The sequence below is a fragment of the Corvus brachyrhynchos genome, unplaced genomic scaffold, assembly GCF_000691975.1.
Source record: "Corvus brachyrhynchos isolate BGI_N302 unplaced genomic scaffold, ASM69197v1 scaffold262, whole genome shotgun sequence".
In the NCBI taxonomy this organism is placed as follows: Eukaryota; Metazoa; Chordata; class Aves; order Passeriformes; family Corvidae; genus Corvus; species Corvus brachyrhynchos.
In genome coordinates this window covers 399422-420115 of record NW_008236626.1, presented here as the reverse complement: position 1 = coordinate 420115, position 20694 = coordinate 399422, and the positions used below count along the sequence as shown (strand labels likewise).

At 38.6% G+C, this 20694-nt stretch overlaps 1 long non-coding RNA gene across 2 annotated transcripts in view; it reads right to left on the bottom strand.

Moving 5' to 3' along the window:
* Nucleotides 1-1150: 1150 nt before the first annotated feature.
* LOC108444770 overlaps nucleotides 1151-20694 on the bottom strand; it is a 58953-nt gene continuing 39409 nt past the window's right edge. For both annotated transcript variants that reach the window (XR_001859454.1, XR_001859453.1), the window contains one exon: nucleotides 1151-4984. This is a non-coding gene — a long non-coding RNA (uncharacterized LOC108444770). The remainder of the gene's footprint in view (nucleotides 4985-20694) is intronic.

Genomic DNA, 20694 nt, shown 5'->3' with positions numbered 1-20694 from the left:
GGGAAGCACTAATGAATTGTAGCACAAAACACAGCGACATGAACAAAGTTTGTTGGTATCATTCGTATATGATTAAACGAACATCTATAGTCATAAGAAATGAGTATTTTCTGCCGATCGCATGTTTATAATTTTTTCTCTTGCTAAAACAGGAAATGGGAAGCCATCTGAATTCTAATTTGGAGCAGAAAGTACTTCACGGAGATCTGCTGTTTTTAAAATATAAAAAATATGCAGGATTCTTTAATTAAATCAAGATTTAATGCAAATAAATGAACAAAAATATTAAAGATTCTAGGGCTTCGGAAGCGCTCAGCTGACCAGAGATTCACTTATTTACCACACTTTGACATACGCTCGATTCCTCAAAGCCATATTTTAAAATAAGCGAGAAGTCTGAAGAACCTCAGTGTTCTACATGAAATCATTATTCTGAAGACTGAACCTAATGCTGAGGTAATGTACAGTCTGACCTTTCCAAATAAATCTCTCTTAATAAATGTTCCTCTCTACTCTCAGGAACAATAGAAGTCTCCAATGCAGCAACAAAGTAGAAACAAGGGCAAGATGCAATACCGAAGCAAGAGGCAATGTGATTTAAAGGTGAAAGGATTTGGACATAACCCTACTGGGCAAAGGGAGGCAGAGTCTACATCTTTCATGAGTGCCTAGGGCATCTTGTTTGCAGTCTGGACCTCTGGTGAACAGCTCACTGCAATTCTTGTCTTCTATTTTTGAATTTTATCAACTTGATTTTTATGTCAATGAGACAAGAGGTAGACTAGTTGCTGTACGTCAATTTACAGCAGGGAATTACCACTATGTATACCAGACATTCATAATACCACTAGAGGTGCTATTATTTCTACCAGAATCAGTAAGTTTTAATTCCCAGGTATAAAGAAGACTCCTTTTAAAAAGTTAGTGTAAATTTAAAATCAAATAACTGCACAGAGACCCTTCTTTTGACAGGATGATGCTTAAATTTTCAAGTAAACCAGAGATAAAGGATTGCAGCAGAGGTGAGACAGAAATGATGTTAATGACCTAACTGAAATGAGGATTAAATAAAGGGGCACAGCAGGGGAGGCATCCAGAGTCTACAGGGCAGCACTAAGGACGCACTTAGGATACTTTGTTGGAATTCTTGAACAAATTGCACCACTTATTGAGTCCAGGGAAGATCCTTTCACTTGTAATAGGCTGTAATGGCTCCTCCTTTGTTAGTCTGAGCATTCCAGACAAAGGAACTCCAGTTAAGACACTGGTTCTGCTTGGACACCTGTAGAGGTAATGGCATTCAATGACACATCGTCTGAGTGACAGGCCCAACACAAAAGGACTTTTCAATTGCATCTGGGATAAGGTTAAGATACACACACAAAATCACACCCAGCAGAAATGCTGACAGAGAAGCACAGCAGAAAACAACTTGCTTACACAATTTTAAACCCCAGAACTATGTAGTTACCCTGAGATTTTGAAGCGATGCCCTCTGCTTTAAGTCATGCCAATTCTTCTAGAACATACCTGCTCTCCAGAGGAGTAGTAGTTATATACCAGTGAGGCCCCATACTGGCTGTTTACTCAGTCTTTACCTTCAGAGTTTATTCAGTCAGTTCATACTTAGAGAAAATTCTGGATGGATTTTCTTTTGCTACTTCAAACACTGAACAGATCCTTTAACAGTTTGCATACAAGTCCACTGCAATCTCCTCTAAAAGTCCTCCTAGAGAAAATATATAAATAAAAATTCTTGTGCATTTGGTAACTTTACTCCTATAGAGGACAGAGAGACCTATGCTGAGGTAATACTCCAGTTATGCATTCCTAGGTAATGAGCTTTATCTCTCAGGATCAATTTTCCATTAATAGCATTCAGTGCTCCATCCAACTTTCAAATTGATTTGACCTATGAACCTGGGGTGTTCTGATGTTTCTTTTTAAACTACTGGAATGTCAACACAACACAGAAAAAAATTATAGCAGCAAGACTTTAATGGCCAAACTGATGCTTATTGGATGATTTTAAGGCAGCTTAATGGCAAGTAGGCAGCCGAAATTCAGATGACAATTAAAATAAATAAGTAAGTAAAAAATAAAAACAGAGGTTTCTGCTCTTTCTACCTTAGCCATTAAGACAGTAAGATAAGCAATTTAAAACTGCATTCTCCATGACTTTCTGAGCAAAGAAAGAATGCTATGCTATTGATCTGCAAGAAGTTTATTTCTTCCACTCTGCAATGTTAAAGGAATCAATCTCTTAACTAAAGAAAAAATAATGGTATTGATAATGAAGATGAGGGCTGAGCTTTTGTGGGACAACAAGTGTATTGTATTGGTGGTGTAATAGCATAACTGCCAGGTGAGCGTCTTTGACACACCAGCTGGGAGGTTATGACTACTGGAGTCAATTCCTGACAGTGAAAGACATCTCCAAAATGTTCAGTGGGACAAGCAAATTGTCAGGACACTGTCTGCATTAATCTCTCAGTGTTCTGCATAGCCCAGGTGCATTTTATTACTCACAGTCCGAAAGTCTGAGGACACATTCAAGTGAATGCAGATGAGCTAACGATAGTCAGTGGTGGCTTTAAGTACATTGATATACACATGTATATATGTGGCTGTATACATGGGCTTGCATTCCTACCTGTTTTATTTAATTTTTTTTTTTTTTTAAATGGGCATTGTTTTCGTTTAAAAACCAAAAACTCTGCTATACCAAAAAGTGAGTTGGTTGGAAAGGGGTGCTTAAGCTTCTAGAATTATCCCTTTTGCCAGAATCCAATACCTTGTTACAGGAAACAAAGATAGAACTGTTTCCACTTATCTGGAAGTGCACAGTAAAAAGATAAGAAATGCCAATTTCTTTCTTGCATTTTTAAAAAGCAAGCAAGTAACATCAAACATCAATAAACCTTTGGCATTGAGATTTTGGCTGTGATATGCAAGTTACAACTATTTTAAGAGTCATAGTTAAAGATGTATACCAATTAATTTAAGCCTTGAAGGTACTGAAAATACCTGCTGTGTTCCAAGAAAAATGTTATCAAGGAAATAGTCTAGTTTATCCTTGAAAGGATATCAGTTTATCAGTGAAATGAGAAAGTACAGGCACACAGAGTAAGTACTGCAGATCTCTGGGAACTGAGGGCTATATAGAAAGGATAAAGATAGCAGGGTTATTATAGAAGAAGTCCACAGACCTTCAGAGTAACAATTGAGAAAGCCTGTCTTCTATGCAATTCATCAATGAACAGAGGCACAGATAACAGCCACTGAGCTTACAAGCATCAATCAATCCCTGACCTTTTCACTCCACTCTGACCCATGGGTAGTCACCTTCCTGTAGCTGTATCTGCGTATATTTTCTTGGGAGTTTTTGGTAGTTATTTTGGTTTTTTTGTTTTTTTTCCTTTCCTCCTTTTTCTCTCTTTGGTCTCTTAGAAGGTGATACACACACTATTTTAATTGCAGGGATTATCTGTCTTTTCACCTACAGCAAAAGAGAAGAAATAGTAGGTACTACACAGAGTTAAGCCTAAAAAACCAACAAGCTGTGATTTCCAGATTGGGCACCAGCCACAATAGCAATGGAATCAGCTACTGGAGAATTCAGTTCACACCTCTAGGAAAGCTCACGGAATACTTGCTTTCTCTAAGATCTCCACAAAAATAAATATCCCTATCACACATCAGGCTAGAGGATTCCCACCAGGATAAAGGTGTACACTCTCTCTCCTGTCAATCATAGCATTGTACTGGACCAGGATAGCATCTGCGAGCTACCACAGAATGCTGCAATACATCTGTTCTGCAGGAAGGGCTGCTGTGCGCGCATCTAAATTGTTCTCTTGCATTTCCCAAATGTGCTTGCTCTTCCTTCCTCAGGGAAAGGCAGAGAAGGACAACCACACAGCAGGTGTTAGTCACATCACATGGCAGGATGCTTCAGCACTAACTGTAGCTCATCTTTCTCTCACTCCAGTGCAGAGCATGGCAAGTCATGCTTTACCAAAGAGACAATAAATTTAGCTGGTCACAACAAGAATCACTTTCTAAACTCTACTTCTAAGAGTTTTTTAGGTCTGTAGCATTAAAGTATACCCTCACATACTTGCTCCAGAATTTTACATAGTCTGTTTTGTTACACATAGAACAATCAAAGAGAACACTATGTCTGTTTAGGAAATTGAGCTAATTCTTACAGCACAGTAGGAAAAGATTAGGTTTCAGATAAGTTTCAATTAGTTATTAGAATATTATTAAAAACACAACAGGAAAATTTGACATAGTAAAGCTTTAAATATAAAGTTCAGAAAATATTTAAAAAAGGAGATATCCATGCAAAAGTAGAGTTTTAGTGTGTCTCCTTATGATAGCAGTTCCTAATAATAAATGCAGAATGCATTAAAAGCACTACAGTAATTTAGCAGTTGTGGTTTTATGTCTCCATGGCACAGCAGGCCTCCACTGAAACAGGAGAGGATGTAGCTAAGCCACTTTTAACTTTTTCTGTGTGGTTAATCTTAGAAAGTTTTGGGTTGAATCTGATATAACAACTACGGCACAGACTGAGACCGACAGGGAATCTGAAACGTTTATTGAGATAAACAAGCTGGTTTTTATACACTTCTTCAAGACACAGTATTTCCTTATATGGTTTTTTTGTATTTTTCACTAAGAGACCTATCACAGATTGCCACGTCAGCAGCACACTTTCCCAGTGTCCCTATATGGGGGTGATCACGCGCTGCCCACCCATCCAGCAGGCTCCAGCAGGCTCCTCTCCGCAGGGCTCTGCCGGCTGGCATCTCCTCCCCCCAGGGTCAGGCGGAGACAAGCTTCTCGGTTCTGCCATGGTGTTCTGCAGGTGTGTCCCACAGCCTGTAGCTCAGTTCTATCTTATCTCCCACCACATGAATCCATCGTGGAAAGACTCTCAGTTTATACAAACATTTTGATAAAGTCCTCTCTGTACCTATTGAGAGCAAGAAATACATAACAATTTTTAAGGTTTTTACATAAAATTTATAATAGTCACCAAGTCAAGCTCTTCAATAACAATTTTTCATAGCTGCTAATCTTAGTGGGTTTCAATGCACCCATAAAGGTGCTTTGCTCCAACATTCAATATCATTTTAGTCCAAATATTATATGACTTAGAAATAATTCATTTCAAGCTAAATTTCGCCTTAGAGTCAATTAAAAGAAGCAACACAAAACTAAAAGCATCAGAAAAGGCTTTAGTGAAACCCTGTCTTATATGGGGTTCATTTGTTACAGTTCCTGAAGATAATCTATATTCAGGAATACTGAGCCATAGCAACTGATTAATTTGGATCATTACTTACAAAGACCTAAAAATTCTACCACCGTAGACAAAACCTATGCATCTACTTAAATAGATATAATTACTCTGTCAAGTACATAAAATGCTATTCCACCCCACTAACTTTTTTTTTTTTTAAAAAAAAAAGCACTATGGTGATGCATTCATATTCTTCTGAGGTATCTGTTCTTTACTGAGTTACATTCAGCGTGTTTAAGGAAGATGGCTTATTTTGGCATTAAGACCAAGTTAGGATGTTTTAATGGGTCTTTGCCTTTCAGTGTTTCTCACTATGACAGTGGTGGAAAACGCAATATTTATAAAACCATGTATGCCCTTGGAAAGCATTTTTGTTGCAAAAAGCCCTTCTTAATTTCTTAACAAATGCACTTCAGAATTTACTAAGTTGACTGATTTTTGGCTGCACAAAAGTACATTACTCAGAGGTGTTATCAAGTAGACCAAACTTCCATTAATAACACTCAGATCTTAACTTATTATTAAATAAAACCAGCATTGCAGAGCTCAGATCAACTCTGTTCCAGAGACTGTCCCTTCATCATGTAGTCTTGTTTCCTGAGGCTTGATTTAGTGAATTTAATGAATATTAAATTTACTTAGTAGCGCCCTTTCCTTTGCCAGACAGCAAAATGGGATCATGAAGACAAAGTCAGCAAAGAGCCTATTAATGTTACAATTCTTAGAATGACAAGAATCCCTGAACTAAACACACCACCATCAATCATGTATCAGCCAATGCCATGCCCCAGAATGCTAACTCCACTTGACGATGAGGAAGAAGTCTGACTCACACTTCTTTCAAGTCTTACCTTTGCCTCTAATTCTCAGGGAAAGCAGCTAAAAAATACAGATACTGTCTGTACCTTTACATTGCCTAGCGCAATGGGGCTGGGGCCTCCAAGAGGCTTGCAGTGTAAATAACACAGAGTAAATAACAATGACATACTTTTTAACTGCAGAAACTCATCAACCATGCTAAAACGTACATCACATACTGTCACCGTTTCTCACTGTTCATTAAAGAGAATGAATCCTGAGGGAAGCATCACTGAATACAGATATGTCTCCAACACACCAAATCATATCCTGAGCCTCCAGTAAAGCTAATAAAACCATGTTAAATACATCCCAAAAGTTCCCTTGGCTTAGTCCAAGCCACTTGGGCAATTTATAATTTAAAGGAGAATATGAGATTAGAGAGTGATGAAAACAGTGTGATCTAGAATTTGAAACAACAGTTTAACTGTTTTGTCATACTCAGAGGATGTACTGATTTACTGAAATTTGCTTGTAGAGAACTGAAGGTCTCAGTATTTTCACTTTCAAAAATTGTACATACAGTAATGTTGGACTCCCAGATAAATGGTAAAATATACTACTTGTAAAATCAGTATAGTCAAACCCACTCTATTTTAAAGATAATGGGGTGTGACAGTGCTCACATTTATATTCTACCTACCCTAACCGTCAACAGCATCCTACACTCTGGGCTGATAAGGCTTTTAAGTGAGAGTGCCTGAGATGCACTCTCTGCCCTTGTCACAGTCATTCATTCCTAGCAGTTCAGTTCCATAGTGCACCTAATTTCAGTGGAAGTTACAGATCATAAATGCCCAAGAGCAGCACAAAGAATATGCACTGGCTCGACTCTCCTTCTCCCTTCATTCTTGCTATTCCAGACATTTAGCTCAATTCAATATCTTAAAGAAGCAAGAGATTCCTAAGAAAGAACTAAACTAAGAATGACCATAACAAATACTTGATTAGTTTCAATGAAGTGGAGAACAATTACTGCGATCATGAAGTGATAAAGTAAAATGAGTGAAATAATGTGAAATAATGAAAACAAGCTTCTTAGCTAATTCTATCACAGTTCTTATGGGATTCAGTTGAGTGTGTAAGGCCTTCTCAAAGAAAATGACAGTAAGCTGCAAGAGAAATTTAATATGAAATTCAGTGATGTGAGTTTATTTTCTTATACAGCACCTACTTAACATCTAAAATCCCTTTCCTGCTATTACTGTCTCACAACACAACATTTTGCTAGTACATCACAGCTTCCAGACTGGAGTTAGCCTGGGAGAGGTTGAGGGACTTGGTTCAATTCTACAGCCTTTGGGATAGCAGAAATTCACCCAAACCAACACCCTTTGCCAAGCAAAAGATTCCCACCACTTCTGCAGTAACAGAAGGCTTCAGCCCTGCCTGCTTAGGTAATATTACTGACCCAAAGGAGAGACTAAAACTCTCATCTGCAGCACTTCCTTAGCAATAAAGAAACATCCCTGTGAAGTGGTTGCTAACATTTGCCTCATTATTGGTTCTTTGTGAGCTCTGCACAGCAACTGCAAATTTAGTTTCTGTAAAATATTAATCTCCTAAAATGCAGTGACAACAACTTTTCCTTTTAAACTTGCATTCAAACCTATATCCATATTCCCACATGAATGTGTGCTTACAACACAGCAAGGAATACAAACCCATTCACAACTACACTGCTGCATCTTGCAGATTTTTTTCCCTGAAGAAATCCCCCCAGGATATCAGCTTAGCATGACACATAGAATTGTTAAGACCTCCATCTATCCTCCTCCAAATCACGGAAAAGACCGCCAAGATCCTCTACCCCAACATTTGACCCTGTCAACTAAACCACAGCATCAAATGTCAAGCTCAGTCATTTCTTGATCACTGTCAGGGATGGTGACTCCACCACCTCCCTGGGCAGCCCCTTCCAATGCCTGATCCCCCTCTTCAGTGAAGAAATACTTCCTGATATCGAACCTAATCCTCCCCTGGCACATCTTAAGACTATGTCCTCTTGTCCTGTCACTGGCTGCCTGGCAGAAGAGGCTGACCCTCACCTCACTCCACCCTCCTCTCAAGGAGTTACAGAGAGTGATAAGGTCTCCCCTTTTTCCCCAGCCTAAACACCCTCAGCTCCTTCAGCCACTCCTCACATGGCTTTACCCCCTTCAGCTTTATTGCCCTTCTCTGCACATATCCAGCACCTCAATGTCTTTGTTGAAATAAACGGCCCAGAACTGGACAGTACTCGAGGCATGGCCTCACCAGTGCTGACTACAGACATGATGTAAGATTTCACAGAAACTTCTATTTTAATCTCAAAGAATCATTCTTTTGCATAGCTTTGGTTATTTAAAAAAATAAATAAATAAACACACAATTATTATATTCTTTGCAGTTATATGACACCAACAAATCTGGAATTAAAAATAAATCTAAAGAAAGTATTCCATATCACTGTTGTGCCCTGTCAGCTTTTCATTTGTGTATCAAGGTGAAATATTTGACGCTTACAAGCCACAAAATGCCTAAAATGGTGTATAGTTGTACATGGACACTGGCACCAGTACATTACATTTTGTTTGTCAATGGCATTTAGAGCAGCTGGCTTTTTGAAATAAAGCATGTATTCAGTGGAGTATCATTAAGGGCAATTGAATTGCCCTTCATCTGTTTCTGGGGCTCTGAGGACTAAAAGGCAGCATCTGGAAGCTTTATGGGTATTATCTGGCTTTCTGTTTTATTCTGTTTAGGCAGACTTGTCTGGTTTTTCACACATTAGACTCAAAGGCAAAAGGATTTCCAGCAATAACCTCCTTCTGATGAAACTCATCTTTATCTGCTGCTTCTTGTTTCTTAGCAAGTGATGAAAAAATCCTTTATGGGCATGAGATTACTTAAATCAATAGTGACTTGCCCATGCACAGCAGTGCTTTGTTGCCTGTTCATCAAAATGTCTGTTTACTGGCTGCACTGACTGTTAGAGGGAACACTCACCTGTCCAAGCACTTAGCTCAGTGCTATGGTAAACAGGGACACTAAATATTCCAAATATTCATGTTTTCAGGCTTACTGGTATCAGGGGCAAAGTTTCTCTATTTGTGATGGCAGCAGTGCTACACTTGAAGACAGCTGGCAGTTCCTAATAACCGGACAGCTTGTTGTCCCTATTGCAGTAAGTGCCACCTTATTATCCTTCCAAAAAAGTGGCTGGTACTTGCTTCCCAGGAAACTTCCCTGAGCTTGCAGGCTGGGCTCAGTCCCAGGTATGTGTCTGCTCAGCTGTCACTGGCCTCCCTGTCCAGACAGCTTGCATAGTGATTTCTACATAAATATGAATTACACACCTTGAACAGTCAGTTCTCTTTGGCAGCCACACGATCCCTTCTCTGTGCCTGCTGGCTCCTTTGACCTCTGCTCTCTGGACACCATTTTATATCCCACTCATTGGATATTTAACTTCTCATTTTCCTTGCACGCTGCTCCAGACAGCCAGTCCCGTTCCTTTTTTTTTCCGGCCGCCCTGCCCAGCCAGGCAGGTCCAGTTCCTGCTGCCTCCATCCTGCCAGCTAATCCCTGCTGGGCCAAGCTAAAGAAACCTGACATACGGGTAGCTGGCAAAAGAGATACAGGCACATTTTGGTGAACGTCTGGAGGGAATAGCCCAAGCATAATGATTTTGGCTGGATTAAGAGAAGTGCTCATCTGTTATATCACTTGAAAAAGAGCTTGTTCAACTGGGTGTTTTCAAGGCCAGCTTAGCATGCCCAGACCACTGCAAAGAGCTCTCACTGACAGGAGGAGACACCAACTGGAGTTCTACCAATGCCCAGCTCTACACCCCTTCTCTAAAGTACCTGACAGCTCACCAAACATCAAAACCTTCCTTACCACAGACTTCAAGGAAAAAATGTCAGGCACATCTCCTACAGAGGTACAAATCACTCTTATCAGCCCATGGAATGAGCAACAAGTTCTATGGAATATCTTTGGAATATTTGCAGATGGCATTTCCTCCCCTGTGATCCCAGGAAATAAATGCAAATGTTCAGGAAGGCAGGAAAAAGCTTCATCCCAAGAATTGCATCCTGGGGGATTTTCTGCTATAAAAAAGAATGGATAAGAAGTGAACTATATATTGTTCATGTAAACGTGTAGAGACCATGGACACCAGTGGAATGCATAACTTTTGGAGAAGTGTTGGAGGAAGGGAGGGGAAAGTGCCTCGTTTCCTTTTTCTGTCCATGAAGGCTGAGTTTCTGTGGAAATAAAAGATGTGATTGACTGGCCCATCCTTGTCTGGGGCCTCAGACAGGGCATCAGTCTGGTCTCAAGCTATTAATCAAAAAAGCTTTACTTCATTAGCTTCTTAGCTTTCTCTTGGATCTTTTCCCACCCTTGACAGGGGATGCTGTGTCACAGAGCAGGAATTTTGCTCAGGTGGGACTCCTGACATCTGCAAGTGGCTGCATTCACACTGATGCATCACGCCCTCAGCAAGCCTGGCAGTCTCCCTTTGGAGAGAGAAATAAATGGGGAGCAAATGAGGGAACAAAAAGTAGGAGAGAGGGAAGGAGTCTCCAGGGAGCAGATTTCAGGATAAGCAACCTTAAAGAGCACTGGCTAACTTTCCATATGAACATTGAGTAAGGAGGGGTGCTACCTAAACCAACTTGTTCATTTAGGTATCTGCTCCAAGAGTGCACATATAAAAGACAACTTGGGAAGGGAAAATAAGAGGCTTAATAGTTCTCCTGGTATGGGAAAGAAGGCTAAATTTTAACCTTGCAATTACCATTTTATAGCAGCACAAGTCAGTTTATTTTCTTATATTATTGTTCCATAGTTTAGAAAGCATTTATTTCCTCTAAACAGTCAGCAAGGCTAAGTACATTATTCATACTTTTTCTCTGTTTTCATAAAGTCCTGTTAATAGAACACATTCAAGAAGGCTACTGTCATTACCAGAAGGTTCTGTTACAATACCAAAGAGAGCAAGCAATCTACACAAGTGAATAAAGCAGCACCCTCTGTTCCCTAAATGACAAGTGCAAAGCACTATATTCTGATTATTTTAAACCAGCCAAAAAATCAAAACCTTTTTAACATAGTCCATAAAATTAATCAGGCAAAACCACTTTCAATTAGGTTAGCAGTCCTGTCACCCTCTGAATTTCAAATAATAAACACAAGAATCACTTAAAAATTCCACAGTGTCAGCATAACACACCTTTTCATCCACTGCATATGAAAAGGCCCAGGCATTAGCAGCTGACCATAATAAAAATGGCTTTAGGTGTGACAAGGATGTGGCAGTACCTGGTATCCTGGGCAGCTATCACTAATGAGCATCGTCTCTCCAGTTCTGCAAATTTGCATTATTTTACTTATATAATATATAAAACATCTGTAATAAATATACTATAGGTCCATTTTCACAAGTTCTCTTTGAGAAGGACAGGGGAGGTTTCATACCAGCCAAATAGCAAATCTACCACATCAGAGTAATCAGGTTACACCATCAGTGTCAGGAATAAAAAAAAAATAAATCAGATGCAAACTGGAAATAGTCTTGATTCAGAAAGGCCAGAACTCAGCACTGTCCCAGACTCCTGGTTGTCCTGTATCCCATGGCCAGAGACTATCATTAACAGCTGTGGCACAGTCAAAAGGATTTCTGAGGAGTAGGATCATGGAGCATTCATAATGAATATATTTTTCCAGCCCATCAGAAGTTTGGTAATCAAATTTCTAGAAGATCTCAGTTTAAGATGAGAAACCAAAATAGAAACTTTGGAAGTACAGAGGTTTTGAGACTTGAGTCAGACATAAAATTTTGGAATTTTTAGAATCCCCAATACAAAAGGTTTGTTTAATGGAAATCAGAGATTTAAAGGCCAGAGAAAAATAAGGGCAGAAAATGGTGATTGAAATGTAGGGGAACAACACAAAGAAGGAATTTTCAAGCTGTAAAACTGCTCAAATCAAGTAAGTTTTGATGGGGGAAGCCAGGTATAACCACCCCAGGCTGCATTACCAAGTCAATAATCTGAGCAACACAGACAGGCACAAAGAAGTCCAAAGTTTCTAGGAGAAGCACTGAAAACTTAAGCAGAGTGACTGTACAGGCAGAACCAAGGTATTCACAAGGTACAAAGGCAAACCTAAGAACTGTCCTATTTTTGTAAAAAGTCACTAAATTTGTGTACAGAAAAAAAAATCTGTAAAGTTGTAGACAAACCTCAATCCCAACAGAAAATATCAGGCAGAGATTTTCAAAAGCCTTGAGTCTGCAGAAGCTTTACTTGCAAAACCTTTCTGAAAACTTACAGAAATTTTGCCAAGTGTTTTTCCATGGGATTTATTTTCCATTATCATCTTATATAAACTTACCATTTTCATGCCACAAACATACGGATAGTGTAGCAAGAACACTACCATTTGAAATGCTAGACTGCTTGAACATTGAATTCAAAGGATTTTTTCTAACTATTAACACCTGAAAGCCCTGACACACTTGGAGAAATGCCCTAATTCATGGAAGTTCTCTGATTGGTTAATGGAAAAATATACCCTTTTGCCCCCAATCCATTTTGGTGCGTGAAACCATAGACATTTCATTCCAATAGAGCATCAGAGCGCAACACTAAATTTTGGACACTCTTAGCATGATTACTTTGCAATTATGGCATATGTATTATGGCAAGTCCCAAGTAAATTATGAACTCTGTATATTACAAAGGCACTGTGAAACACTGATTGATTTGGACAGTTTGTAGTTAATTAAGTTCATTTCCAATTCCATCTCTTCACACAATTTCAAAGCATTCTGTGTTGAAAGCCCATTTTCAATTAGTAAGGAGGTTGAAACAAAAAAGTATTAATTATAAAAGTGGCAATCCCCATTGAAATCTTCATAGTACAGCAATTATTTATGTTAAGTGTTGAGAATCGGAGAGTTGTACTTGTCTAATACAATTTTTTCCTTGATATATATCTCATATATATTAAATCTGTACAAGTAGTGGCAGAGCATTTTTTAAAGTAAAGACTAAATTATTGCTCACAAACTTGTACAAAGCTCCAAAAGGTAGGAAAATGTCTGTGCTTGGCTCAAGTCAAATTAAGTGTCTTGGACTGATTCTTCTCACTGCTACTGCACTATTACCATGTAATTCCATTACTTGGACTAAAGCACACATTCCCATTGAAAAAGTAGTGATGGAATACTGGGATTAGTAGAACTTTATGCTGCCAAAGGAGTAGCCAAAAGAAGATACTGAGTTTTATTTTAAGTGTTTGATGCTGTTCAAAAAGAATAGGTCCAGGCACTTACCAAACTGCTTTTATAAAGAGGTACACACTTCTTGGAATATGACAAAAAAAAAGAAAAAAAAAAAATCATCCCTTAAATTACAGATGTTATTCTTCTACAAAGCAGGTGTTCTTTAGCACATTAATACCTTTCTTCATGTGAGCCAAATGCTTCCAATGCCCATCTTAATTTGCTGATTATATTCTCCTCACCTCTATCAAAGACTGCCAGCCACAAACATGACACCAAAATGAATGATATGAGATCAGCAGATGCACAGTGCTTTAAACCAATTTTTTAAACTCCATTTGCTGGATTTTGAACTGTCATCTACCAGCCAGTTGCCACTGACATGGAGCCCCTGCTCCAAAGCCAAGATAACTTCTTTAACCACTGGCAACGCTTCATGGCCTGGATCCTGGCTGGCTCATTCCCTCTGTCCTCTTCTCTGCCAGTTTGGTAGCAGGCTCTGTAACTGCACTGCAACAGCGGAGCAGGAGGAAAATGACAAGCACTAGAAAACAGAAAATTATTCAGGGCAGGTAGAAGGACAGGCAAGAAGAAAAAATACAACCAAAAGGAGTTAAAGTAGAAAGTAAGGCTTCATGAAATGGGAAACTTAAATTAATGAAAAACAAAGATAAAGTCAACCAAATGCAGACAGTCTGGTAGCTTCAAAAATGAATGCAGATTAAAAGGAAGGAGAACAATACAAATCTTTTGTGTTTGTGAGCTGTCTGCAATATTCTGTGACTTTCTCAGCTATCACCAAGCACTCTAAGAGGGAAGAGCCTGTTCCTTACACTACAAATGTTTTAAGCGCTGCTTTCAAAATACCAGCAGATAATTTATCTTAGGCAAACCTGGGACTCTGTGCTGAGGGTTTCAGACAGGGCTGGAGCTCGCAGTCACATAGAGACAAGCTGTGCCCAATGGCACCATGATAAAGGGCACAAAAGAGGGGTTTTGTGAGATATACTGCAAGCTTTCCTTGTTTTCTACTCTTCTGCTCATTTCCTTCGTTTGAAGTAGCGTCCAATTGAGAAAAACACTTAAACTGGTATGAAATGAGATCCATGGAAGATGATTTTTATCAGAAGCTTATTAGAACTTATTTCAAAATCTGCAGTTTACTCAAAGAGAAGTATATTTTGTGTCATCTAAGTAGAAAATCTCATCAGTGGAAAAACATATTTTTTCTAAATCTAACTGTACAATCAATGAAACTACATATATTGTACTGGTTTGGCCTTTTATTCTAATGAAGGACAAGTTATGAGACACAGGCAAGAATTTCTATTAAACACCCCCATTAGAGCTGCAAACATGCATAAATAATTTGTTTGATAAATCAAGAAAAAAATCCCTGTAATTTTGATACCCCATTCCTACATCCTGTGGCATCTGAACACACAGCAGGTATAGCCAACCAGTACAACAAGTGCTCCCAGCTGCACGAGCAGCCTGAACAGCTGGACCCTGGGCTGGTCTGCACTGGTAACCTAACAGTGGTATTTGTGTATTCCTCCAACACAGGGGGCCAGAGCCTTTTCTTCGGGAGATATTTAGCCATCAATTCAGAGAGACAGAGAGATGATCTTCAGGATACATAGGTATCCATAATTAAGATATATATATAGAGAGAGAGAGAGAGAGAAGATATTTATCCTTCAAAAAATTCAGGTGCAACTGAAATATTAATAATTAAAAGGAAGGAAGGAAGCTTTGATAAAAGCTCACACTTACCTAGTTTTGAGGGGTTTCTCTGTGTGTGTGTGCATGTGCTGCCTGCAGGAAGGAGATATTATTTTTGATTTTTATTTTTTTAATCAGCTTCATGTTACTGATAGTGAGGCGGCCAGTGGGTAGAGAGAGTATTTCTAGACTAGTTCTCCTTTAGGAAAATTAGGACAAAGAACAGCTGGCATAAAAGTATCTTAAAGAATTTTATATTTTTCACATGGAATTACCTTCCTCAGCACTTGACATGCATTTGGAAACTGAATTCAAAACAGAATGTTGCAAGAGACTTGTAAGGAAAATCCTTCGGCCATTTAATCAGTGTTACAGGATATCTACAGGCTTGCCTGTGCATTTCTTTGGAAAAATCAAGCAGCTGGGGGGTGGGGGTGGGGGGGGTGTTTGTTGTTTTGGGGGATTTTTTCCTTTTTTTTTTTATTTTTAAAATGCAGAGTCCTAGATGGGCTGAATCTGCTCTCACAGTGTGTAATACTGCTCCAATTAGAATCACAGCCACTCAAACAATACCACCCTTGAGAAGAAAATAAAAAGCCACTGACTTTAGGGTCTCAGCCACCTTGCTCCTTGATTTGAATTAGCTCAAATCTGATGTGGAAAATCAAGAAACTTTTTAAAAAAGGAAAAAAAGAAGAAAGAAAATAGAACAAATGGTTTTAAGAAGAGTCTGTTTGGTGACCATAAAAAAGGCTAAGAAGAGAGTGCTGAATACTGAAAAACTTTCTCTCAAAGGCCCAGATATAACACAGAAATTATCTGAAGACTCTACTAACTGCCCATCAATTTACCATTTTACATATTTATTATTTCCATATAGAAGTTCACATCTTATTTCAATAGTGAAATCTCAAACGTACACCTATCAAACAACTTTGAGAAAGAAAATAAAAGGAAAACACCCCACTGACATTCCAAATGCTGCAGCTGGAGCTCAGGCCCACATTCCTGAGCCTGCTGGGAGGGTTTAAGATCGGCTGCCCTGCAGGGATCCTATCACTGTTCTGACCATGACCAGGAAGAGGAAGTGCAGATGAACAAAGGGGATTGGGCTGAAGGTCCCATTGGGTGGGCTGAAGGAAAATGGACTTGACCATGGGCTACACTGTCACAGGATCAGTAAAATACTGACTGAGCTAAGGTAACACCTCTTGCACAGAAGGCCAGTCGGAAGTACAAAGCCCAGTATTACTCATGATACAGACTAAAATATTTTAGCCAAGGGAATCCTAGAAGTTGGCTGAGAGAAGAAAAAAAAAGCCATGGTCACCAACAACACTGACTTTCCTGACCCTTGAATAGTCAAAAGTTTTCTTCCGAACAAAGTAGCTAAGAAGCTAATGATGCTAAGAAACAAAAAATATAAACTTTCAATGCTTTTTAACAAACAGATATTGAATCTTTAACCAACATGGACGACAAACAGACTTCCAAGGGTATTAAATCCTTTAATAAATTAAGGACTAATAAATTAGTCCTTTAAAATTTAAATTAATATTAAAATAGGTACATTAAATTACGAAGCTTTACATTTCTGATTATTCAGATTAGCCACACTGGGGAAAAGTATCTTCATGCAAACAGGAGCAAATTCCTAAAGCTCTATATAAATGTACTGCTATTAGTGTCATTATACTTCTTATTCACAAAGGGAGACTTCATTCAGGACACCCAGAGCTTTAAAGTGAATTGGGTCATTCTCCTTTATTAGAAGATGGTAAATGTATTTCATAAGTATCTAAGTTCCCACACTAAACATGGTGTGCCAGACCTGGGCACAAGCACATTTATCAAGTGATAACCATGCTATCATGTGAAAGAGTTAAGGCCATTCCACATCCTACTATAACAGAGGTGAAAGTTTGTTTCCCTGCATGGCATTGGGCATTAGGCTCTTCCAAAAAATTCAGCAATCTTTCTTGAATTCCTACTTCTTTTTGTCCTCCCTTTCTTCTATGTGAAGATTTTTCTCAATAGCTCCAAAGCTAGAAACAACCAAAAAAAAAAATCCCACCTGACTGAGCTCTGTAAAACTAAAGAAGCACAAAGCACCTGTGTAAGTCCAGAGGACTGGAAGTACTGGTGCCACTTAAACCAACAGCTGAACCCCCATTAATGTCAGCAGAATTACACCTAGGCCTCCCAGTTCTTGACAGCCTCTTCAAAATAACAGCAGCAACAAGCACGGGATTGGGTTGACAATCATTTACATGCAAGTGTGACCTTTTTTACTCAGTGGTGACATTTGTATCCTATTAGCAAAATACTGTATTGTATTTAAGCAATGATTGCATTTTCTATGGAGACAAACGACATGTAAATCAATAAATGACAAGGCTGCAAGCCAAGCACAGTATTGATTTTCAGTCATGTTCATCTCTGAGTTTAATGCTGAGAAAACACAGTATATGCTATGATTTTTTACAAGTTACATCTTTTGGGCTAGATAGTTTTCTAAGAATTAAGAAATAAGAAAGTTGTTCTCCACTTGAGAGAGAAGAGATTAAAGGGGAGTGAGAATTTAACAGTTCTAATCGAAGTTAACACAGGATCTTAAAAGCAAATGCTGAACAGATCAATACTGGTTTGTACAACACCCTTGTCATCTCCTCAGCTGCTATGGTTAATCAAATTACACACGAATACCATCTGCATTAAACCCATGGTTAAATGTACCATCACCGAAACAAGCAGAAGGTTTACAGAAGTGAGAACCATTCTTACTGCTTTTGTCCTTCACAGGAAAACCAATTTATTCCAACCCCACCACAATGAGACCCTGGCAAGTGGCAGATACTGAGAAGGGCATTCCCGAAACATGAAAAGTTTGTTCCCATATTTGCTGTCATTTCCAATGACAACACAGATTAGAAATTTTAATATAAAACTAAAGAGAGAAGGGAATCATCTCCTTGTCTTCCTTTTATAAACAGATCCAGAAGCAGGCAGTCCTTTATTAAAGATACCATATTCTAACACTTAAATAAAAACTGTGGTTTTAAACAATTCATTTTTAGAAAACAAAAACTTGACCAGTTCTTGATTGCTCCTTTCTGTAACTGCAGAGAAAAAACAAGAAAAATCTGGAATGGATTTCCTAATGGATCAAAAAAGTGATCACGACCTGATCTCTGTGACATGTGCACAAGTGGTTGCTGGAACCCTGGGTTCTGAGAATTTCAGCCTGTCAGTGCTGAGAGGCAGTGATCCTCAGAAGTACATTGTATTCGATCCAAAACCCTGGGAAAGGCTCCCTAAATTGTGTGATAACACTGAGGTTGTTGCTGTGTAATTAAAACTCGTATCACTGGGTGGGATATGTAGAGATGTAGAAAATTAGGTTTAGGGGATATAGGTAATAATAGGTTACAATATGGACGAATTTGGGTGTGGATCATCTTCTTCTTCCTTTCTCCTCCTTCTTCACAAATCTAGGGGTTATGCTATTGGGTCAAGAGTCCCACACTGCGGGACATGAAAAGTTAGCAATTGGATTATAAATAAAAACAAGTTACTTGGTCTTTCATAATTGGTTAATTTAGACCTTAAAAAGCCTTGGAATTTAGAACTCACGGCCATTTTCCACCCTGTTACCTTGGAGGCATGCTCCCGTGCAGCTGTATTACTGATAAGATATAATAAACAACTAAGTCTGAACAAGGATTCTTGGTCTCCTGCATTTTAATTCAAACTCTGAGTAAAAGAACTCACGGAACAGCAAAAAGAGAAAAACAAAAAATGGGAAAATTAATAGTGGTCTGCTTGTGAATAAGAAAAAAAACTTCAACACACAGGCAGCCTTGGCCATCTAGGAAGATACAAGCAACCTTTGCTACCAAAGGTACCAAGTCAGCACTGTGAATATGAGACAAGATGTCTGTCACAGGAAATGAGAAATTCATTACACTCTAGTACATTATTGCAGTAGCAGCACTGACTTTTCTAAATGTCCTCCTAAATCTTCAGTAAGGTCATTGACTGAAAATATTTTAGGAGATCTAGTCAGACTGATTTGGGATATTGTTTCACGTAACTATCTCTGTGACAGCCATAATTTAAGATCCTTGTGTTTTTAACTGAAACTCTTCTCACTGTAGCCCTAACACAGTGGTGTGAGGGATGAGTGAGGAATAATCCCACAATATTATTTTATGCTGATCAGACCTTTCTATACAATATAAAAGGAGCAGACACAGATGTTCACTTCCTCCACAAAGGCCAATTTTCCTTCCACTAGATGCTATTTTGAATTTGGATTATACAATATAAATGCAGTTGTTCAGTATGTAAGACTCCATAATATCCTACAATTGAACCAACAGGTTAAGGCACTTTTCATCTGACTGCACTAAATTATTGATCCACTGGTCCCTTTTTCAGATTTTAAATCACCTGAACAGAAGGAAAAATAAATGCATTAAGACTTTCCAGTCTCAGTGAGAAAATATATGTAGATAGTTTGAGTCCCTACAGTAAAAATAATCACATAGAGTATCTTGCAGTAATCCATCTGATTTTGAATTAACCACTCAAAAAGCAGTTTATTTCAAAAAATATATTTTTAGTTTGCTTGGGAGTTGACTATATAAGCCCCATCTATCAATTCCTGCAGTTTGGGTATTACAGTATGAATAATATATGCCTTTGCCATGTGAATAAGATAACAGCCTTCACTCCTCAGTGCTCTATGTTTCTTATTCCAAATGTGACATAAAATACAATTTTCCTCAAGTAGCTGAAAAGGAATTTAGAATAAATGAATTATGAATACTTGAATACTTGAATGGAGATAGACGCTAATTTTGTAAAAAAAAAAAAAAAGAATACAAAGCAAAAGAGAATACAAAGCAAAATATCAAGAATTATTTATTAAATTCAGTGAGACACTGAGAAGGGCCTAAAGATACAGCTGAAGAGTGATGTTTTCTCAAAAAACACGCCTGAATACCTGCACATCTTTTTAAGTTATCACTTCAAAAGCTTCTTAAGCCCTCTTGAGCCTTTTTCAATAGCCAACAAGAAACGTGCCCCTTGACCACCTACAGCTGTGAATTCAGATGGATTCAATTCTAGTCACTTTTTCTTATTTTAAATTTTTTTTTGCTCTGTTTTATTTATTAGGGAGGCTCAGGTAATCGTCTCTAAAGCATCAGGAAACTGCATCTGTTTAAAACAGGTTCCAGGGCTGGGCAGAACAGGGATATCACCCAAAGCCAGCTCCTGAGCTCCTGGTCAGCAGAATCATTATTTCTGTTTCTGAAACAATTCAAACAATATATTCAATATCTGGTGCACTGTTGTATTGGGTTGACCCTGAGTTGATGGACAGTCTTTAAGACCAATGACGCTTCTCACAATTTACATATTTAAACCGCACAGAAAGGCGGGACTTCCCCTTTTGTCGGAGCTGGCTTGCTGGAAGGTGGGGGGGCTCCGAGCCTCCCGGCCCCGCTGGGCCGGG